At 47.0% G+C, this 18,687-nt stretch overlaps 1 long non-coding RNA gene across 1 annotated transcript; it reads left to right on the forward strand.

The window, feature by feature from the left end:
• Nucleotides 1–872: 872 nt before the first annotated feature.
• LOC144144119 (uncharacterized) lies at nt 873–3,773 on the forward strand. Its single transcript, XR_013317163.1, has 3 exons — nt 873–906; nt 1,295–1,330; nt 3,595–3,773. It is a non-coding gene; the product is annotated as an uncharacterized LOC144144119 (long non-coding RNA).
• Nucleotides 3,774–18,687: the final 14,914 nt, after the last annotated feature.

An 18,687-nucleotide genomic window follows, 5' to 3' on the forward strand; every position in this document is an offset into this window, starting at 1 on the left:
GCGTTGCGCTGCTGAGCACGAGGTCGCGGGTTCGATTCCCGGCCGCGACGGTCGCAATTCTGAGGGAGAGAGAGATAATCAACTTTACTGAGCTCGAAAATTCGATGGTGCGCGCAGGCACCAGACGGGGTGGTTCCCTATTCACGGTACCCATATGTATCCAGCAACTCCTGGCCCCTGGCCGTCAGTGCTAGCTGAGTTGGCAGGGCGGGGCTGGACAACAAGGTCTCCCATCGCTCGGGGGGTTGGGGATTGGGGGTGTTGGGGGGAAAGGGCGGTGGGGGGTTCTTGAGGTCTTTGCACTCGGCTATGATGTGTGCTAGAGTGCCTCTTTCCGTTTTGCAGAAAGGGCAGAGTGTGTCGTGCTGCGCCGGGTACATTCGGTGTAACAGAACGGGATGCGCTAGCGATCCCGCCTGCATGCGCCGCAGGATCGTTTGCTGTTGCCTGATTAACTGTGGGTGCGGTTCGGGAAGTTTGCACCTCGCGTTTCTATACATCTGAGTAATCTCTTTAAAGCTGGTCACGGGATGCGGTAGCTCAGCCGGCTCGTCCTCAGCCCGGATGGACAGTTCTCGGGCGTGGTGGTCGGCGAGGGCGTTGCCTTCCACCTTCGAGTGAGCCGGTACCCACACGAGCTCGATGGCTCGTCCCGGAGGCTTGTGCTTGGAGAGAATGGCTCGCGCCGCGGTAGAGATCACTCCTCTTCGGAAGCTTCCGTAGGCTGACTTTGAATCTGTGACCACGGTGTCCACGCTCGGTTGCACGAGTGCGAGTGCCACGGCTGCTTCTTCCGCAACGGCTGGGTCTGTCGTCCTCAGCGACGCGCTGACGATCAGCTTGTCGATGGACGTGGAAGGTCCATCGTGTCGATGGAAGGTGCGCGAAAGCAATGGAGGCACCCTGGTAAGGAACAACGTAACGCTGGTTGTCGTGATTAATTGTACACAATGCGAATAAACCTGAGTGAGTGGTGAGTGAGTGAGTGAGTGGAATGAGTGATCGAGCGAGCGGGCGAGCGAGACCTTTCAGTCTTCGATCTCTCACACTGCAAACTTTTGTTAACTCGAATATGGTCATTCACGTAAAAGTGTTAAAAGCACTCGCTTGCAAAGCAGTTCTTCGGCCGAAGAGTGGAGCCAAATCATCAAACCGCATGCTCCAGGCGCACGCTTGCAATATCGCCGCCTTCTTTGGGCCCTCTATGCTCATGGTAAAGCAAATAGCGTATTTTCTGAAAAACGTGTACCATGGTGTAACTGTTGATAATGGCATCACATCCTTATCTCTGCAGGAGGGCAACCGTGGCAACCAGACCAGCGTTTTCACGGTGAGTGCTTCGCAATAACGAAATGGTATTACGGCACGCGTATAACTTTACATGTTTAAAAGAGCGTTTTTTTTTTCTTCAAAGTACTACAGAAGAACATAATGCAAGGGAGGGAATATTTAAATCATAGGGACGAAATTACAACGCTTCCAGAACCACGCTGAGTGGTTTGCTTTATAAGGAAGTGGGAAGTGTCTGTGTTATCTAATTAACATATTTGTTTGCGGTCTTGCCCAAGGAAAGATGCCGTTATCTACGTCTGAAATTACACAAAATTTAGGGAGTTTCACGCACCGAAGCTACACCTTGGCTATGAGGCGAGCCGAAGTGGAGTACTGGAAATCAATTTTGATCATCTGGGGACCTTTAACGGGGCACCGAAATCTCCACACACGGGCGTTTTTGCCTTTCGCTTCCATCAGAAAAACGGCAGCCGCGACCCGGATTGTCACTGCGCTAAGCAGCACAAAGCCTTAGTCGCTGAGCCACCACAGCGAGTAAATGACACAAGACTTTGAGAAATCAAACCACCGTAATTTCTCATATTGATGCGAAAGCTTTTATTCCCCATTCTGAGAAAGATCGCTGTTGTTGTTGGGTCAAGAAAATGGTCCCGGCTGTAAAAAGTAAATAAAAAACACTTCTTTGATGCGATAGGACTTTAACTCGGGTATCCAAAGTTGCAGCCCGATGCGCCACCGCAGCCGTACTTCCGCACTTTGCCAGTGGTCAAACAAAGTTGTCGCTGTTGTTGTTCCTTTCTTCGTGGCCATTTCCCACTCGGGCCATTGGCCGGGAATCAGGAGCTTTGAGCGGCTAATGTGTCCGCTTCAGATAATCTACGAAACCATGACTGTAAAGTCTAAAACTGTCATAGTAGTTCGTGCTGCCTTACACCGAAACGTTATAAAACATGAGTAAGACATGTGCACACCAGATGCGGACTACCATGATTTTAGGGAAACTGTGGCGTGTGCCAGTTGCGCGCCGTAAGACGTAAATTGACGTCGTCTGGTCAGTCTGGCGCCGCATATTCGCGCCGTATGAACGAAAGCGAGGCTCAAACACGGTGCAGAAGAAAATAATCAGTTCGAAGTAATTCGCTTCGAAAACAAAGAAAGGAAAGCGAAGAAAGAGAAGCAAGTACGATGTAGTAGTAAAAAAATTCTGACCATCGTCAGGGCGTCGCCTTCAAAACGGCTAGGTAGGCCTAAGTGCCTGAGGAATTTTTAGTTGTAACGTTAGCTTTCGAGCGTTGTGATGTAAGCCTCAAAACCAGGCGTAGTGATAGAAGGGTTCAGCAGTGTAGGACTCTGCAGTGTAGCGCCATGCAGTGCAGTCAGTAGTACTGCTAACAGGTATTTATGGCACTTGTCGTTATCTCTGAATAGCCTTACTATACGGAAAAAAGCACTCTCAACATTTTCGTGCAGTACTGGGGTGCCCAAACGGTCGCGATGTTTCGGTGACTTGTTGATTTCATTGATTGATTGATTGATTGCAGGTTTTTAACGCGCCGACGCAACGCAGGCGATGAGGCGCGCCGTATTGGAGAGCTCCGGATTAATTTTGACCACCTGGGGATCTTTAACGTGCGCCGAAATCTCGTGCACACGGGCGTTTTTGCTTTTCGCCTCCATCAGAAAAGCGCCCTCCGCGGCCGGGAATCGAACCCGTGACCTCGTGCTCAGCAGCGCAACGCCTTAGCCACTGAGCCACCGCGGCGGGTGGTGCCTTGTGCGGACAAAGTTCAAGCCCCACGTTGTCCTTCCTTTACACACAAAAACTCATTCGGAGAATCCAATTTTCAACAAGAATAATGGTTTTTTTTGTTTTGTAATATACAGCTTGTAGCGTTCCCTAAAATACATGTGAATATTTTATGTAACGTCGCTCACTGCCGTCGGCCTTCCACGCCTGTCGCGAGAGTTCGACATTTCTCTTTTCAAGGCAATCGCAAGACACATTACCCACAAATCGAGGAAGGGTCTGAATTGATAGTGTATCGCGAGCCGTGCACGGCCAGAATGCTTATTTCGCCAATAGCAATATTGGTCAAAAATGTCGTTTTTTTTATGCTGGGATCTTTTTGGACTGTAAGGTCGTGTAGGGGCCTTTTAAAAGTAACCTCCATAGAGAATATCATTGTGGTTTGGTGCCGAAAACTCTGAAATACCGCGCTTGGCGCTTTACTCAATTTTATCACTGACTCCCGAGTGGACCACGGCTTTGGAAGATGTATTCTTTTCTTATTGTTTATCCAGGAGTCAGAGAACGCCGAACTTCGCGCAGCATTCTTGGGATGCCGACCTAATGACGCTGCCCATGCCCACCTCGGACAAGCTGCTCCTGCCACTGACGCCCCCGCCGCCGAAGCTTAAACATTACAGGCCATGAAGCATGTTTAACCTTCATCGATAATGGTAATAAACTGGAACCACAATTGCTGTTCCACGTCTCGTGCTTTCCCATTCCAGTGACTTCTTAGCGGACTTGCCAGGAGGCAGCCTGTCCGAAACTAATGCTCCTCCTTCCCAAACTTTCTTTTTAACTAAATGTATATACTGCCGCCACCAAAACAGTTGGACGTTCTTTGGAAAAAGACTGAACAAACCATTAAGAGCGGTCACTACCCTGACAGGATGTATGCCAGTGGCAAGGACCAGCTTAAGATTTGACGCGAAGAAGTAGGAATGAAGAGAGGGGGTGGTGTTGGCATGTTCATTAATCAAAGGACCGACTGGCAGAGAGTGCATGGAAGCTGTAAAGAGCATCTATGGGTTAGAGGCACCATAGAGGGGAAAAATACATGGTTTGGAGTGGTGTATCTGTGGACCGGAAGTAGTGCTAGGGAGGAAAATGAGGAGATGGTAAACTGTTTGAGGATAGATATAAACGAGTTCAAAGATTCGGGTGGAATAATCTTAGTTGGAGATGTGAATGCCCACATAGAAGGTTTGGATGGATGCACAGACCATAACGGTTCCCTAGTCATAAATCTATATTAGGAAAACCGGCTTGTAATAGTAAATACGAAAGCAAGTGTGACGGACAAATAACGTTGGAAAGCGGTAACAGACAGTCCAGCATAGACTACAGTTTAGTATCCGAGACAGTATACGAAAGGTTGACGGTAATGAGGATAGATTAAAATGAAACAGACAGCTTAGGAAGCGACCACAAGCGGCTTACCTTGCACTTTGGAGGCGCAATCCAGACAAATTTTGAAATAGGTACAATTGGAGGAACTAATTTGAACAATGGGCCGTTAAAGATCATCGCTGATAGAATGGCAGATGAAATCGATAAATACCCAGACAACAATTGGGATTACGACGAAATGATTACGTTCATAAAGGGTAAGATGAATGAAGCAAACCAACGAAACCGATGGAAAGGGAAGAGAAAGCCGAGAAGCTGGTGGGATAAGGAAATAAAAAAGGCTATTGACCAGCGAAGAAAGGCCTCGAGAGAACAAAGAAAAGCAAAAAGAACTGGTATGGAACCGGAGGTAGTGAAGGAAAAATGGGATATCTACCGGGGAAAAAAACTAGAAGTGCAGAAAATGGTGCAAGCAAAGATGAAGCCTAAAAGTGAACAATGGATGACAGAAATACGGAAGGACAAAAGCGTATCCAAGAAGTTTTGGAACCACGTGAAATTGCGAAGCTCAAAAAACGATATACATAAAAAATTCTTGATTGATGAGGAGGGGAAACATTTAGAAGGAGAGAACGCGTTAGAGCATATTCATCGAGTGATTAGTGAGAAGTTTAGGGGAATAGTGGTAGGGAAACCTGCCCCGATAACATCAGCGCCACAGAAGACTGCGGAAAGGGAAATAAGTTTGAGCAACCTTGATTGGAAAAAAGCAGAGCAAAAGGTTTCCCCCAAGGCAGCAGTGGGCCCTGACGGAATACCAATGCAACTGATAAACCTCCTTGGACCTAAAAGTAACGAATCGTTCATGAGGGCAATAGATAAGGTGGTACAAACCAAAGAAATACCAGAGGACTGGCTAGAAAGTAGGATAAATTTAATATATAAAGGCAGAGGCACCAAAGACAGTATTGATTCATACAGACAACTCACAGTAACGTCAGTGGTGTATAGATTCGTAATGCAGGCAATAAAATCAGAAATTCAAGCATGGATAGAAGAAAATGAAATACATGTGGAACTGCAGAATGGATTTAGACAGGACAGACGATTTGATAATTTGTTCGTGATAACGCAGTGCATTGAAATTGCGAAAGCGCAGACTGGACCATTATGGATTACGTTCTTGGACATTAAGGGGGCATATGACAACGTAAACAGAGAACTGCTGTGGAGAATGCTGAAACTCCAGGAATCAGATGACGAGTTCATACAGTTCCTTATAGCAATTATAAATATAATAGAGTGCACCTTACATGGGAAGAGCAGAAATGCGCCCAGCAGGTCAACACCCATCGGGGACTGTAACAGGGATGGTCTTTGAGCCCAATACTGTTCATGCTTTAGATGGCAGAGTTCGAAAAGAAACTGGAGGAAAGTCAAGTAGGGTTCAGCCTAACCCATATGCTGCAAGGCGAAGTGGTACAACAGCGTATTCCGGGAATGTTATACGCAGACGACATTGTTCTTTTAGCTGATAACCAGACCGATATGCAACGGCTAATAAATATTAGTGGCCAGGAAGCCACCTACCTAGGGTAACGACTTCGGGTTAAATTTTAGTGCAGAAAAATCGGGAATAATGTTTTCAATGACGCTACCACTGACGCAGTGTCTATTCAGCAAGGCGAATTAACCAGAGCGAATGAATATAAATATCTGGGAGTATGGATAAACGAAGGGGATAACGACTTAAGAACTCACGAGGAGCAACATAAGGGTAAGGGAAAGCGAAACGCAGCTATAATGAAGCATACAGCTCTGTGGGGGTATAACAAATTTGAAGTAGTGAGAGGAATGTGGAAAGGAGTAATGGTTCCGGGCCTCTCATTTGCGAATGCTGTACTCTGCTTAAAATCAGACGTTCTATCAGGCCTTGAAGTGAACCAGAGAACGGTAGGACAATTGGCCTTAGGCGCGCATGGGAATACAACCAACGGATCAGTGCAGGGAGATATGGGCCGGGCGTCGTTTGAAGTACAGAGTAGAGAGAAGCAGTACAGAGAAGCACAGAGTAAAATATGTTCTGAGAAGAGGTTGAGAGCAATGGATCAACGAAGGAGGGCAACTAAGGTTTTTAGGTACCTATATTTGAAAAGCGTGGACACGCAGTGGTTACGGAAGACCAGAAGGCTAACAATGAAATACGGAAAGGACTCTGGAGAATCCAAAACAGCTAAGGTAACCAAAAAAGAGGCAAGGCAGATTGAAACAAATAAATGGAGAGAAAAAATGGAAGCTAAAACGTCGTTAGAGATGTACAGGTCTGAGAAATTGAACATCAGGAAGAAAAATTTCAACGATAATTCCCTGGGCAGTTCTTTGCTTTTTGAGGCTTGAGCAGGTTGCTTGCGAAGAAAGAGCTTTGTGGGGAAGTATTAACAAAATGATGGGGTCTGCGTCGTCTGCAGAAAAGAAACAGAAACTATGCGTCAAATAGTGTTAGAATGTGAGGGTATCCATCGAAATTTACATGAGGGAAATATTCGGCTTCAGAAGCCCTGGGATTGAAGGGTAGCACAGAGGAAGATAACTTAAAATGCTCTCAGGGCGACAAAAAGGAGATTAGAATGCTAGTGGACGAAAAGCAGACAGGGGAATATTGCCTAGATGAGTTATCACCTGTAACAGAGAAAAAAAAGTATTTTGTGTCTAAGAAGTTTTTTGTGCCTGCCCTAAGCCGCGCTAGTATTAAACCAAGAGTATAAAACATAGGTATATTTGTCTATTTTGGTAAGATGACATGTCATCACCCTGATACAAAGGGGAAACCAATAGAAATCACCATCATCATCAGTACATGGGTTGTGAGAATGTGCAATGCAAGTACTACGTAATCAGCCATTGCGCGGTGTCACAACGAGGATAGCATTTCTGAGTCAAAGCATAATGATGGCATCGTGATTTTTCCAGTTTGCTAACTTCAACACACCCATTCCTGTTTGAGGTGCACTGTGGCACAGCAAACTGCCCGAGTTTTTTAAAGTGCATATGTTTGTGCCAGTTGGGTATCTCAAATTACGGTGCTTCGGTGGGGCACAACGCTGCAGTGTTAGCGCTGTTGAGTAAAATCGTTTCCTTTACGCGGTTCTTATTTCCGCCGAAATATCCTCATATCTAAACATTAGGTACGTCTCAATGGAGGCGGTGAAAGAGGCACAGAATTCACGCCAACCAATAAGAGTTCATGAATGGCAGGCTTTTCATATTCTTTTCTTACGATACGCGTACAAAAACCCAGCAAAACCCCTACTGAAATAAAGTCTCATCGGCCCATTGCACAACTAAGGTGCGTAGGGAGCTGAGGGATAAAATGGTCTTTGTTTGCCTAGATTGGAACCTGATAAACCTGAACGTGTATCCCACACAGATGACTGGATTCCGGCAGCTTCGAAGCAGCATTGACAACATGCTTCTCCTTGAAGCCCCCCCCCCCCCTTCCCCCCCAAAGAGTGCGAAAGCCCATGGGCTTTCACAGTGTCGCAACTCTCTAGCAGTGTTAATTGATACAAGAGCAGCCCTTGACTGTGTGGCACGCCAGGCGATAAGATCTGCAGTTGAATCTGCAGGCATCGGAGGTGTATAATTGGATATCCGATTACTTCTCCGACAGATCTGTCTTTATGTCCGCGAAGGATGGCGAAACAACCTCTCACAATGTCACGCGAGGTGTGCCCCAGGATGGTATTTTAAGCCCAACCCAATTTAATATTATCCTCATTGGAATTGAGAAGTGCGTGCCCCACACTATTGAAATGTCGCTCTCATCAACGGTGGGAACCTGGGTTCCATTAACGCGTAGAACAATTTGGCCCAGGTTAAGCCACAAAACAACGTCGACGAACACATAAGTTGCTTCTTTGCGCTCTGCTTCGCAGTACTTTCTGGGGCAAGAAGCTTGTGAATGGGTGATTTTCACAGATTAACAGGCGGCACTTCAACTAGCCTCATCTTCCCGGGAAGAACTGGCCCAGGAAATACACAATATGCATACACAGGCTACCAGATTGCTTAACGACGTAGTGTTACAGTGGTTACCTGGACATTTTGGGGTGATTGGAATTTTGCTGGCCGACCAAACAGCTTGCGCGGCCCACAGCTAGTCTAGAGTCATCATCACCTGTCCCAAACTCCCACGTACAGCGTCTACTATAATTCTAGAAATTCTTAATATTATTATAGGTCATCTAATAGTTATGGTATAGCATTGTAATAAGGGGTCACAGAAGCTCTGTTTGTGGCATTTTCGTTTTTTATTCCCCCCGACAGCCTTCCAGAAATTTGTCAAACCGAGCGTCTATGAATCATTGCACGGCCACCGACGTTAACCGGAGATGTATCGAAGTCACGCGCGTCAGAGCGCTAAGTAAATAACAAAAAATAAACGGCCAGGTCTTCGTGACCATGAGGAGGTTCGATATTGGCCCAGAAGCCGCGTAGTGTTACCAGCGTCGAACCGCGCCGAACCTTCTACAACGCGAATATCCCAGACGACGGCGCTGGGCGCTTTGTGTGTTCCTTTTTTCCGCGTGAGCGCGGGTATAAAAGCAGTGCCCGAGCACAGACAAGCTAGTTGCGTTGGAATGCCGTGATTAAACGACAATTTCTGTCCGGGCGTGTATCGTCATCGGCGACCAGCGTCTCGGAAGACTCCGACGTGCTGCCAGGTCTTGAATCACCGCGTTCGTCATCAGATGGCCTGGGCCACATCGAAGCAACGCTATTGGCGGTGATCGGGAACACGGGCGGCGCTCCGAAGCGCGCCTCCGTGACGTCGGCTTGGATTCTAGCTGCTTCACTCAGGCTCGCTCTCCCTGCTGTTTCTTAGCGCTCGGTCGACGTCTGATGCTTCTCCGCACCAGAATTTGCGTGTGCGTAACTTGTTGTCATAATAATAGGCTTAAAATCGAATCCACTAGGTTAAAGTGGGAGTTAAAGTATTGTTTCCGATACTGCTACGCAAGACGTCGCCCCATTCTTTCGAAGCCGGTCCTCCGCGGAGCGCGAAGATTCGGAAATAGGCCTCAGCTTCTGTATTAAGCAATTTTTCGAACAAAGGTAATAGCCAGCTGCTAGTAAATGAACACAGCGAAAATACAAGACCAAAACTAATTGTAGTTCTTCAGGGCTGTCGCCTTTGACAGAAGGTATTACGATTCTTGCTAATCATATGTAAGGTAAAAAGTTTTGCAACATTGCCGAACGCTCGAAAGTATTGTATCACATCTCTTTACATTGTCATGACATGACAGTATTCCGACATGCCCTATGGGCTGCAAAAACTATAGGCTGAGTTCCAAATAACCCACTGTGTATAGGCCGGTTTTATACCAGGCCTCTAACCAGTATGGAGGTTTATTGAGCAAAACGAGTCACGTCTACGGTAAAGATAAAGTAACAATATGTTTGTTCAGACCTGGAGGGATATCTCGGTACATTTCCCACAGCTATGTCTTCCAAATATTCGGACCGTTATAGGAAAACTGCACTCAAGAGGAGGAGGAGTAGAAGGAGGAGGATAAAACTTTATTTAACAGTGAAATCGAGCTGCTTAGAGGGTCGGGTCCTCAGTCCTGGACAAGAGAGTAAAAGCAATTTTCTTCAATTCATAGAACGCCATCCTGCGTAGAATAGGATTTGTTCTTTGCGCCTCGAAGGGTTGGAAAAAATAAAAAGCTGTTTGGAAATATTCATCACTTTCGATTCTTGTAATATATGCAATTATTCTATTTATTGCGTTAGTTAGCGAGTACATCATGCCTTCAACACTGTAACCATGTTATCAGTGTTCGGGTTAAGCGTCAGGTGATTATGATAACAATGGTTACGATAGAAATTCGGAGCCTAAAAGCCGCCTTCGAGTACTCTGGACAACGTTGTCTGGGGCGCAATCGCGGTGGCGTAGCACAAACGTTATCATTGTATTTGCATGGGAATGAAAAACGCACGCTTCGGATATGCATTTTCTTGCACGCAGCCATAACAAAAGCCAATTAGTGAAGAAGGGTACGTATGCCATACAGCCTGAATAAAATATCCACACGATCTTTTTGAGCCTTCCAAACATCCCCAAACCTCCTAATAAGACGTTTGTGACGGTGCAGAAAAATAATGTGTTGGGCACAGAAAAAAAAAAGCATCAATCTCATACAAGTCAACAACGGCGAAAGAAATAGAAGACAGCCGTTTTATTTGCTGCTGTGCGATGCGCGTGTAGGGGTCCGCTGCTCTATACGTAAGATTAGACTGCTGAGTCTTCATAAGAGCATCTCAAAAATACTGCAGGGAAGCCTACGCATTTCCAGGAGGTCTGAGCGCTGATCCTTGCGAATAAGCTAGAAAGGACGAGCTACACACGATCTTCTGACCGATGATCTGAAGATTGTTCTTTTCTCTCTCCTCGTGTATTGCAAACTTGTGGGAGATGCAACATGAAATTATTTAGATGTGTCAGAAGCTGGCAAAAAGAACTGAATTACGAGAACTATGATTTTAATGCACTAAAGCAACAAAGCGGGTGAAGTCTAGCACAGACACTGCTGCCCCTCACAAGCGGACTGTAGCAGACGACAGGGGCGCGAGTCCCTAAGCCAACGTCAGAGCCAGGGGGCGCCACTCAAACATCTCACCGACAATAGGTAGCGAACTTGTCTCTTGTCTTCGGTCAGCGGGGCATCATCCGGCCGGGCCGGTGAATATCGTGGGACTTTTGTCTTACATATGCATCGAACTGTCTATGTTTTTTTTATGTTTAGTTAACTCCGTTACTTCGTAACATTCGTTGTCAAAGCTCCTTGTTTGTATCTTCTGTAACATTTAACTCTCGCACTTGTACAGTTTTTAGTTTTTAGTTACGGATCTTTAACGTTTCATTAACTCGTGGCTTAGCGTATTTTGGCTGTTGAAATATAAGTTTCTCTTTGTTGTTGTTGCAATCAGGGAGCTGCCGCCTTCATCCCGCTCTTGTCGGCAAAAGCCGCGCATCAGATCGACAACCGACTCCACGTCACCGGTGCCCTGTAGGTTCGGTGGGCTTGTTTCTTCGTCTGAGTTGACTTCCCACATCTTCTTGACAATGCATCCCTCACAAAGAAGCGGTGACAGCCCCATTCCATTCCATTCAGTGTACGTACCACTTGCGTACTCGGTGGCGCCTGTGTTTTCCGAATGCCGTATGGGATGGAAAAGCGCGAAGAAGCAATTATTCTCCGCATTAGCCTCAACGTCGCTTTCACGAACCAGATTACCTGCACAAGACGCGCGGAGTGGCTTCCCCTCACTGTTCACTTGCAGTCTTAGTGAGGACATTGAACTTGTGTAGAGCGTGCGTGCGTGCGTGCGTGCGTGCGTGTGCGTGTGCGTGTGCGTGTGCGTGTGCGTGTGCGTGTGCGCGTGTGCGCGTGTGCGCGTGTGCGCGTGTGTGTGTGTGTGTGTGTGTGTGTGTGTGTGTGTGTGTGTGTGTGCGTGCGTGCGTGCGTGCGTGCGTGCGTGCGTGCGTGCGTGCGTGCGTGCGTGTGTGTGCGTGCGTGCGTGCGTGCGTGCGTGCGTGCGTGCGTGCGTGCGTGCGCGTGTGCTTGTGTGTGTGTGTGTGTCCTCGTTTTCATACTCCACGTGCTGATGCACCGTGAAACTTAACGACGTCATCGTTCCATGCCACTGAATTGGTGTGCTGACATGGACTACATGGGTCTTGGTGTCGTTTCTCCCGACTCTGGCCTGAACCAAACTCTGCGAAAGTTTGTCTTAATTTTACGCTCGCGCTTGTGCTGTGTGTGCGTTCTTGCGTCTGTCAATTTTTGTATGTTTACCTGCGTTTGTTAGTGTTTGTGTTCTCTTTTTTGTCTTCATTTCTTTAGCTCCCTTTCGCCCCTCTCATGTCCGCGTGGAGTATAGGGACCGGGCAGCCGTTGTATGGCACCACCGTCACTTCAGCGAACAGCGCCGCCCGTGGCGAACCGCTCGTCAGTGGAATGCCGGTGGCGGTCAGCACAGCGTTATTGTGCATGGCTTGCTGTCGTTTTTCGGCGGTGCGGCTTGCAAAGCGTACATAACCACAAGGACTTTTTTCAGATAGGTAAATATTGAACGTGGATGTGACCTTTACGAGGCATGCCATGTTTTTGATTTACGCCCATACTCAGTATTTACAAATAGCAGACGACGCTCAATGCGCCAAGCTGGAAGTCAAGCTGGAAGTGAAAGTCCGTTCCTTCATGTAATTTTTTCATGCCTGCATGGAGTTTCGCGTATCGAGGAGTATACTGCAGCTAAATGCTCCCACAAAGCGGGTGTGTGCAACCGATCCAGGAATGCTGCGGCGCTGGCCTTCCTGGCATTCATTTTATTTTGGCAGTTGATGACAAAACGGCGTCGACGTCGTGCACAAGCGAAAGACAAATTTGGGGGGTGCCTTTTAAGATTTACCTCAAAACAGGAATTGTGATGGACGACGCTTCCGTAACTTCATTACCTACGGCTGAAACGTGTTTAATTTCACAGAAATGTTCTTACTACAGTCATCGGGCATCGTTGATAGAATAAATACCGCATGATAGTAGAACGTTGTTGCTTGTCGTGGAGAAGCATTGATTTATAAGAATTGCAATGGTGGCTGGGTAGTTGGTAAATGGTTTTCAAAAACCAATTCCTGCGTGGCTGAGGGACGCAAGCCAGGAGGGTGCCCGAAGCCTGTACTCGGCTTCACAACTGAATGCTGCAGTTACAAGCTGCCACCTACGCTTGAAAAATCATGCACTCCTCCGTCTAACGACGATGATGCTTTATCGCAAAGCTTTCTCGTATGGGTTTCCTTGGTTGCCTTCTGGATTTAAACTTTGACTAGTTGAGCTTCGAATTTGACCAGCACGCAGTTTGGTCTTTTGATAGCAGCGTCTTTGACTTTGAACATTTCCCATTCATTTCGCACGAAGAAAGCTTTGCGTTCAACCATCGTAATCATTAGACGAGGGGCTAGATGATTTTGCTGTTTAATTTTGAACTGACATGCACCCCTCGCCAAACCTAAACTTTTTCGAGCGTGTCGGAAATGTGTCTGTGCTGGAGGACGCGGGCTGGGGGACCCATATTTGAGGCAACTAATCGCGCGTTTTTGGTATATTCACATTACACCATTTTTTAGGTGCTCTGTAAAGAATACTTAAGCATTAAAAAACACCGGCTGACGTTAACACTGCCACATTTTTTAACTATCGGTGCCAGCCTTGATGCTACGCAGGTGGTAAAACGGGAAGGGGAGGAGGGATGGTTTGTGGCTTGGGCTGTTGGGTGGGCGAATAACTTTGGCACTTGATAAAATGACCACCACAAACGTGGGAGTTCCACTTCGGCTTTCAGGCTCCCATGCTGTCACAGTGTCGCTCACCAAAACCGAAGGCACAAAGCTCACGGTTTCAAAAAGTGTAAACTGCCGCAACGTTTCTACAGCTACACGGTATCTCATATCGTACGCAAGTGCATTTCTCTTCAAAGCACACGTATCGAGGTATCCCAGCGCTAAGGCTGGCGCGGAAACAGTAGTCATTGAAACCAGTGAAGACAATTTAAAGTGGTACAAATGAATAATAATATTCCTAATAGTTTTATTTCTACTCAGATCGCGCGGAGCCATGGGCGCAGAGCGCTGCAAAAAGTGCTCATGTCAATGTAGCCCATTCCCAACCTTAGAAGCATCCAATAAGTTTGCGTAGCCATTAGTGCATTTAAGAAGAAATGAATACTAATAATAGTAGTTTTATTCCTACTCAGAACGGGTGGAGCCAAGCGCAGATCGCTGCAAAAAGCGCTCATGCCATTGCAGCCGATACCCAACTTTAGAAGTGTCCGACAAGTTTACGTAGTCGTTACTGCATCTAAGAACCCAACAAATCTGTCTAGACTTCGTTTCATCTCACATGTCCGCTCACAACACCACCAAAACATTCAAAGCACCGAAGCAAACACGACAAAAACAACTGGAGGCTGTGTACTCCAATACACCGGCTCATTCCACTGACGAGGGGAGCGCCGAGTGGTGGCGCCACCCGTCCAGCTGCCCGGTCCCTATAGCAAACCAAGCTCTGCCAGGCTGATTCTCTTTATCGTTAAAGGCATCCCTCTTCCCTCCTCCTCTTCCTCATATGCGACGATGGCTTGGCTTGACGAAGGAACGTGTGGAGCCCTTGAGAGCGCACCTAATGGTGAAGCCACTTTTACGTGACTGCTGATTAGGTTTAGGCTTCTCATTGAGTTGAAACTTTCTCCTCGCATGAGTCGTTCCTTATCGACCGCGCTCTATGCAGATTAATACAAAGAAAAATGGATAGCGGGCTTAAACAAGATTGAAGATGTCAGTACTACTACAACGGCCTCTCACTCCACAGAAGGGAACAGAGTTCATGAACATATCAGCACATGATCACTTAAAGAGTATGCCTACTACCGATACAGCTTCTGACGTTCGGCTGGGCGATTCTGATGATAAGGACACTCTTTCGTACGGTATGTTGAGAAGTTGTAGCTTTAAGACGAAAAGATTGTGAGCCGTTCCACCGGTGAATACGGTTGTTGGGCAAGAAAGATGGGGGGCATGAGTCGAGGTGCACGTGCCGGACGACAGGGAGCACACACAACAAAACAAGGGAAAAGAAAAATGGGGAAAGGATTGGCCGCTTATCTGCTCACTTCGCTGAAATGTCGTCGAAAGACGACAGACTTCTCGCACCCTTTCACAAAAATACCCCTCTTCTCTCCGTCTCCCACATATCTCTCTTCCCGTCCAGTTTTGCTCCTCCCAAGATAAAGACGGTAAAGTTTTGCTAAAGTCAACTCGATTTTCCCGCGTACTACCCGCCGCGGTGGCTCAGTGGCTAAGGCGTTGCGCTGCTGAGCACGAGGTCGCGGGTTCGATTCCCGTCCGCGGCGGCCGCTTTTCTGAGGGAGGCGAAAAGCAAACACGCCCGTGTGTTCGAGATTTCGGCGCACGTTAAAGATCCCCAGGTGGTCAAAATTAATCCGGAGCCCTCCACTACGGCGCGCCTCATCGCCTGCGTTGCGTCGGCGCGTTAAACACTACAATCAATCAATTTTCCCGCGTACTGTTCGAGCGCCACCTGCAGGAACCTTTCATTACTGTTGGACTTCTTGTAACGCCGCCTCGGGGGCTAGTGCCGTTCGCGTACTTTTCGTATTTCTGGGTCAAACATTTTTTACCTCGCTGGCCTTGCGTCATAAACCGGCAGTGAGCATCATCAAAGCATTTTTTCAAAATGCATTTTTATTTGCTATCGCAAAAACTAAACGGCCATGTATATTAACTAAAAGAACACTGCAAATACCACTGATGTATTGATGTTTTGCCACAAGTATACGTTGTTTTCATTTTGCTTAATTATGTTGACAAGTATGAATTGCGTTTGAAGATTTAGTGGTTTGGAAATGTTTCGCCTATATAAACCTATCATTCAAGTATGTCTCTAAATTTTGTCAGGAAGGATGAATTGAGGGACAGACGACAGACAGAAAGACAGACAGACAGTCAGACAGACAGACAGACAGACAGACAGACCAAAATTGTATGGTTTAGCTAGCCTAAAAAGACGACCGTCATTAAAAGGTCACAAGAAATAAAAGAACAGAAAAAAGCACGATAAGTGCCTTCGTTAGGGCCAGGCGAGGCACTGCGCACCTGCTGCCGCGCTGGGCGTTGCCTAGCAACGGAGTCTCACCGTCCCTTTTCTTGTTGGCTCCGCATGCTTCCGCTCAAGATTCTTCGGGCACTTCAAAATCGCGGCTTCTCTGGGGACGGAAAATATAATGCTCTACCACTAAAGAACAATCACCAACGGTGAAACGCTCTATATGTGGATATATTGGTGCTAGGCTCGGACAGCGGACAGTCCGGATATACAGAGGCATCGATTGTTGCTGTTTAAAACTTTTATTGACCAGGACGGCTCTAAGCCATGGTGGGACAAAGGCGACTAGGAGAGGACGATGCAGCCGTTGGTACCCTTCGTAGAGTGAAGTGGGAGGGAGCTCACTATATTGCTTCGCCGAATTCTCCATTGTCGAATAGGGCGAGTGTTCGAATCAAAGGTTAATTGTCCGTTCTATCCCTGAGCGGTACGCTTTAGATGCCACGTGCGCATGGTTGCTCTTTCACTGCTTTATAAGAAAAAAAGCTTTTTGGGGATTGACATTTTTGGCACAATGCTTTTAGCAGTAGCCTTCCAATCTTCAGATTTCGCACAGCTGTTTTAGCAAAAATATAAGAAAAGAATTTATCCCTACTGGGAGTGGAATTCCACACGTCATTGCTTCGGAACGGGAAATCAGAACGATCCTTGTTCCTGTAGAAATGCAACTGTGAACACAAGCTTCGAGATCTGTTTGTGACTCAGCCAAGATACATTAACGAGCACAGGGGGGCTCTAACTAGAAATAAACACGCGTGTATCAAGGTAGAATAACTTTAAAGGAAAAAAAACTGATTAAGCCGAAATCTGTGAGCAGGCTTCAACTAAATTTTTGTTGACTGGTCACTTCATGGGTAGTAAAGATGTGCTACGAAAATATTAAGGAATATTCTGTCGAGGGATGAATTTATTTAATTATTAACTTATTTACTTGCTCGATATGCTCGTAATGAACTCATTAAATTGTCATTTTTAATAATTATTTATTCCATTTTTCGGTCACCTTCTGACTGTCCGCTTTTGGTCACCTTCGGACTGTTCGGTCATATCCGGACTGTCCGCTGTCCGAACCAAGCACCAATATATCCACATATAGAGCGTTTCACCGTTGGTGATTGTTCTTGAGTGGTAGAGAATTATATTTTCCGTCCCAAGAGAAGCCGCGATTTTGAAGTGTCCAAAGAATCTTGAGCGGAAGCATGCGGAGCCAACAAGAAAAGGGACGGTGAGACTCCGTTGCTAGGCGACGCCCAGCGCGGCAGCAGGTGCGCAGCTTGTGCGCAGTGCCTCGCCTGGCCCCAACGAAGGCACTTATCGTGCTTTTTTCTGTTCTTTTATTTCTTATGACCTTTTAATGACGGTCGTCTTTTTAGGCTAGCTAAACCATACAATTTCGGCCTGCCTGTCTGTCTGTCTGTCTGTCTGTCTGTCTGTCTGTCTGTCTGTCTGTCTGTCCCTCAATTTATCCTTCCTGACAAAATTTAGAGACATACTTGAATGATAGGTTTATATAGGCGAAACATTTCCGAACCACTAAATCTTGAAACGCTATTCATACTTGTAAACATAATTAAGCAAAATGAAAACAACGTATACTTATGGCAAAACATCAATACATCAGTGGTATTTGCAGTGTTCTTTCAGTTAATATACATGGCCGTTTAGTTTTTGCGAAAGCAAATAAAAAATGCAACTGGAAAAAATGCTTTGATGATGCTCACTGCCGGTTTATGACGCAAGGCCAGCGAGGTAAAAAAAAACTCCCACCTCCCCTCGCGGGAACCCCTGTGTAGATGCGACGCATAGGGGGTTCACGGTGCAGCGTTGGACAGCAGAGGAACGGCGCTGGAACGATGGAGCCGAGCGGCGCAGGCACGGCGTTTTATAGCGCGCATAACGGTGAGGGGACGCGCCGGCGCCAGTCCGCCTGCCGCGGCTATGACGCAACACAATCCAACACAATCCACTTTAATCCAATCCAATCCAAATCCAATCCAATCCAGCCAAGCCAAGCCAATCCAAGCCAATCCAATCGAATCCAATCCAATGCCCCTCGCGAGAGAGTGTTCGCTATCGGAGAGGAGAGGGGTTGAGCGGCGGAGAGCGCAGCTCGCGCGGCGAGGAGAATGGGAGAGGGGCTGACGCCAACGACGACGATGCCGACGCCGGATTCAGGGACAAGGCGGGTGAATGAGATGCCTTCGCATCTAAAATGTTTGACCCAGAAATACGAAAAGCACGCGAACGGCACTAGCCCCCGAGGCGGCATTACAAGAAGTCCAACAGTAATGAAAGGTTCCTGTAGGTGGCGCTCGAACAGTAGGCGGGAAAATTGAGTTGACTTTAGCAAAACTTTACCGTCTTTATCTTGGGAGGAGCAAAACTGGACGGGAAGAGAGAGATGTGGGAGGGGGAAAGAAGAGGGGTATTTTTGTGAAAGGGTGGGAGAAGTCTGTCGTCTTTCGACGACATTTCAGCGAAGTGAGCAGATAAGCGGCCAATCAT

Source organism: Haemaphysalis longicornis, unplaced genomic scaffold (genome assembly GCF_048455015.1).
Source record: "Haemaphysalis longicornis isolate Haplotype H1 unplaced genomic scaffold, Haemaphysalis longicornis Haplotype H1 scaffold_1, whole genome shotgun sequence".
NCBI lineage: Eukaryota > Metazoa > Arthropoda > Arachnida > Ixodida > Ixodidae > Haemaphysalis > Haemaphysalis longicornis.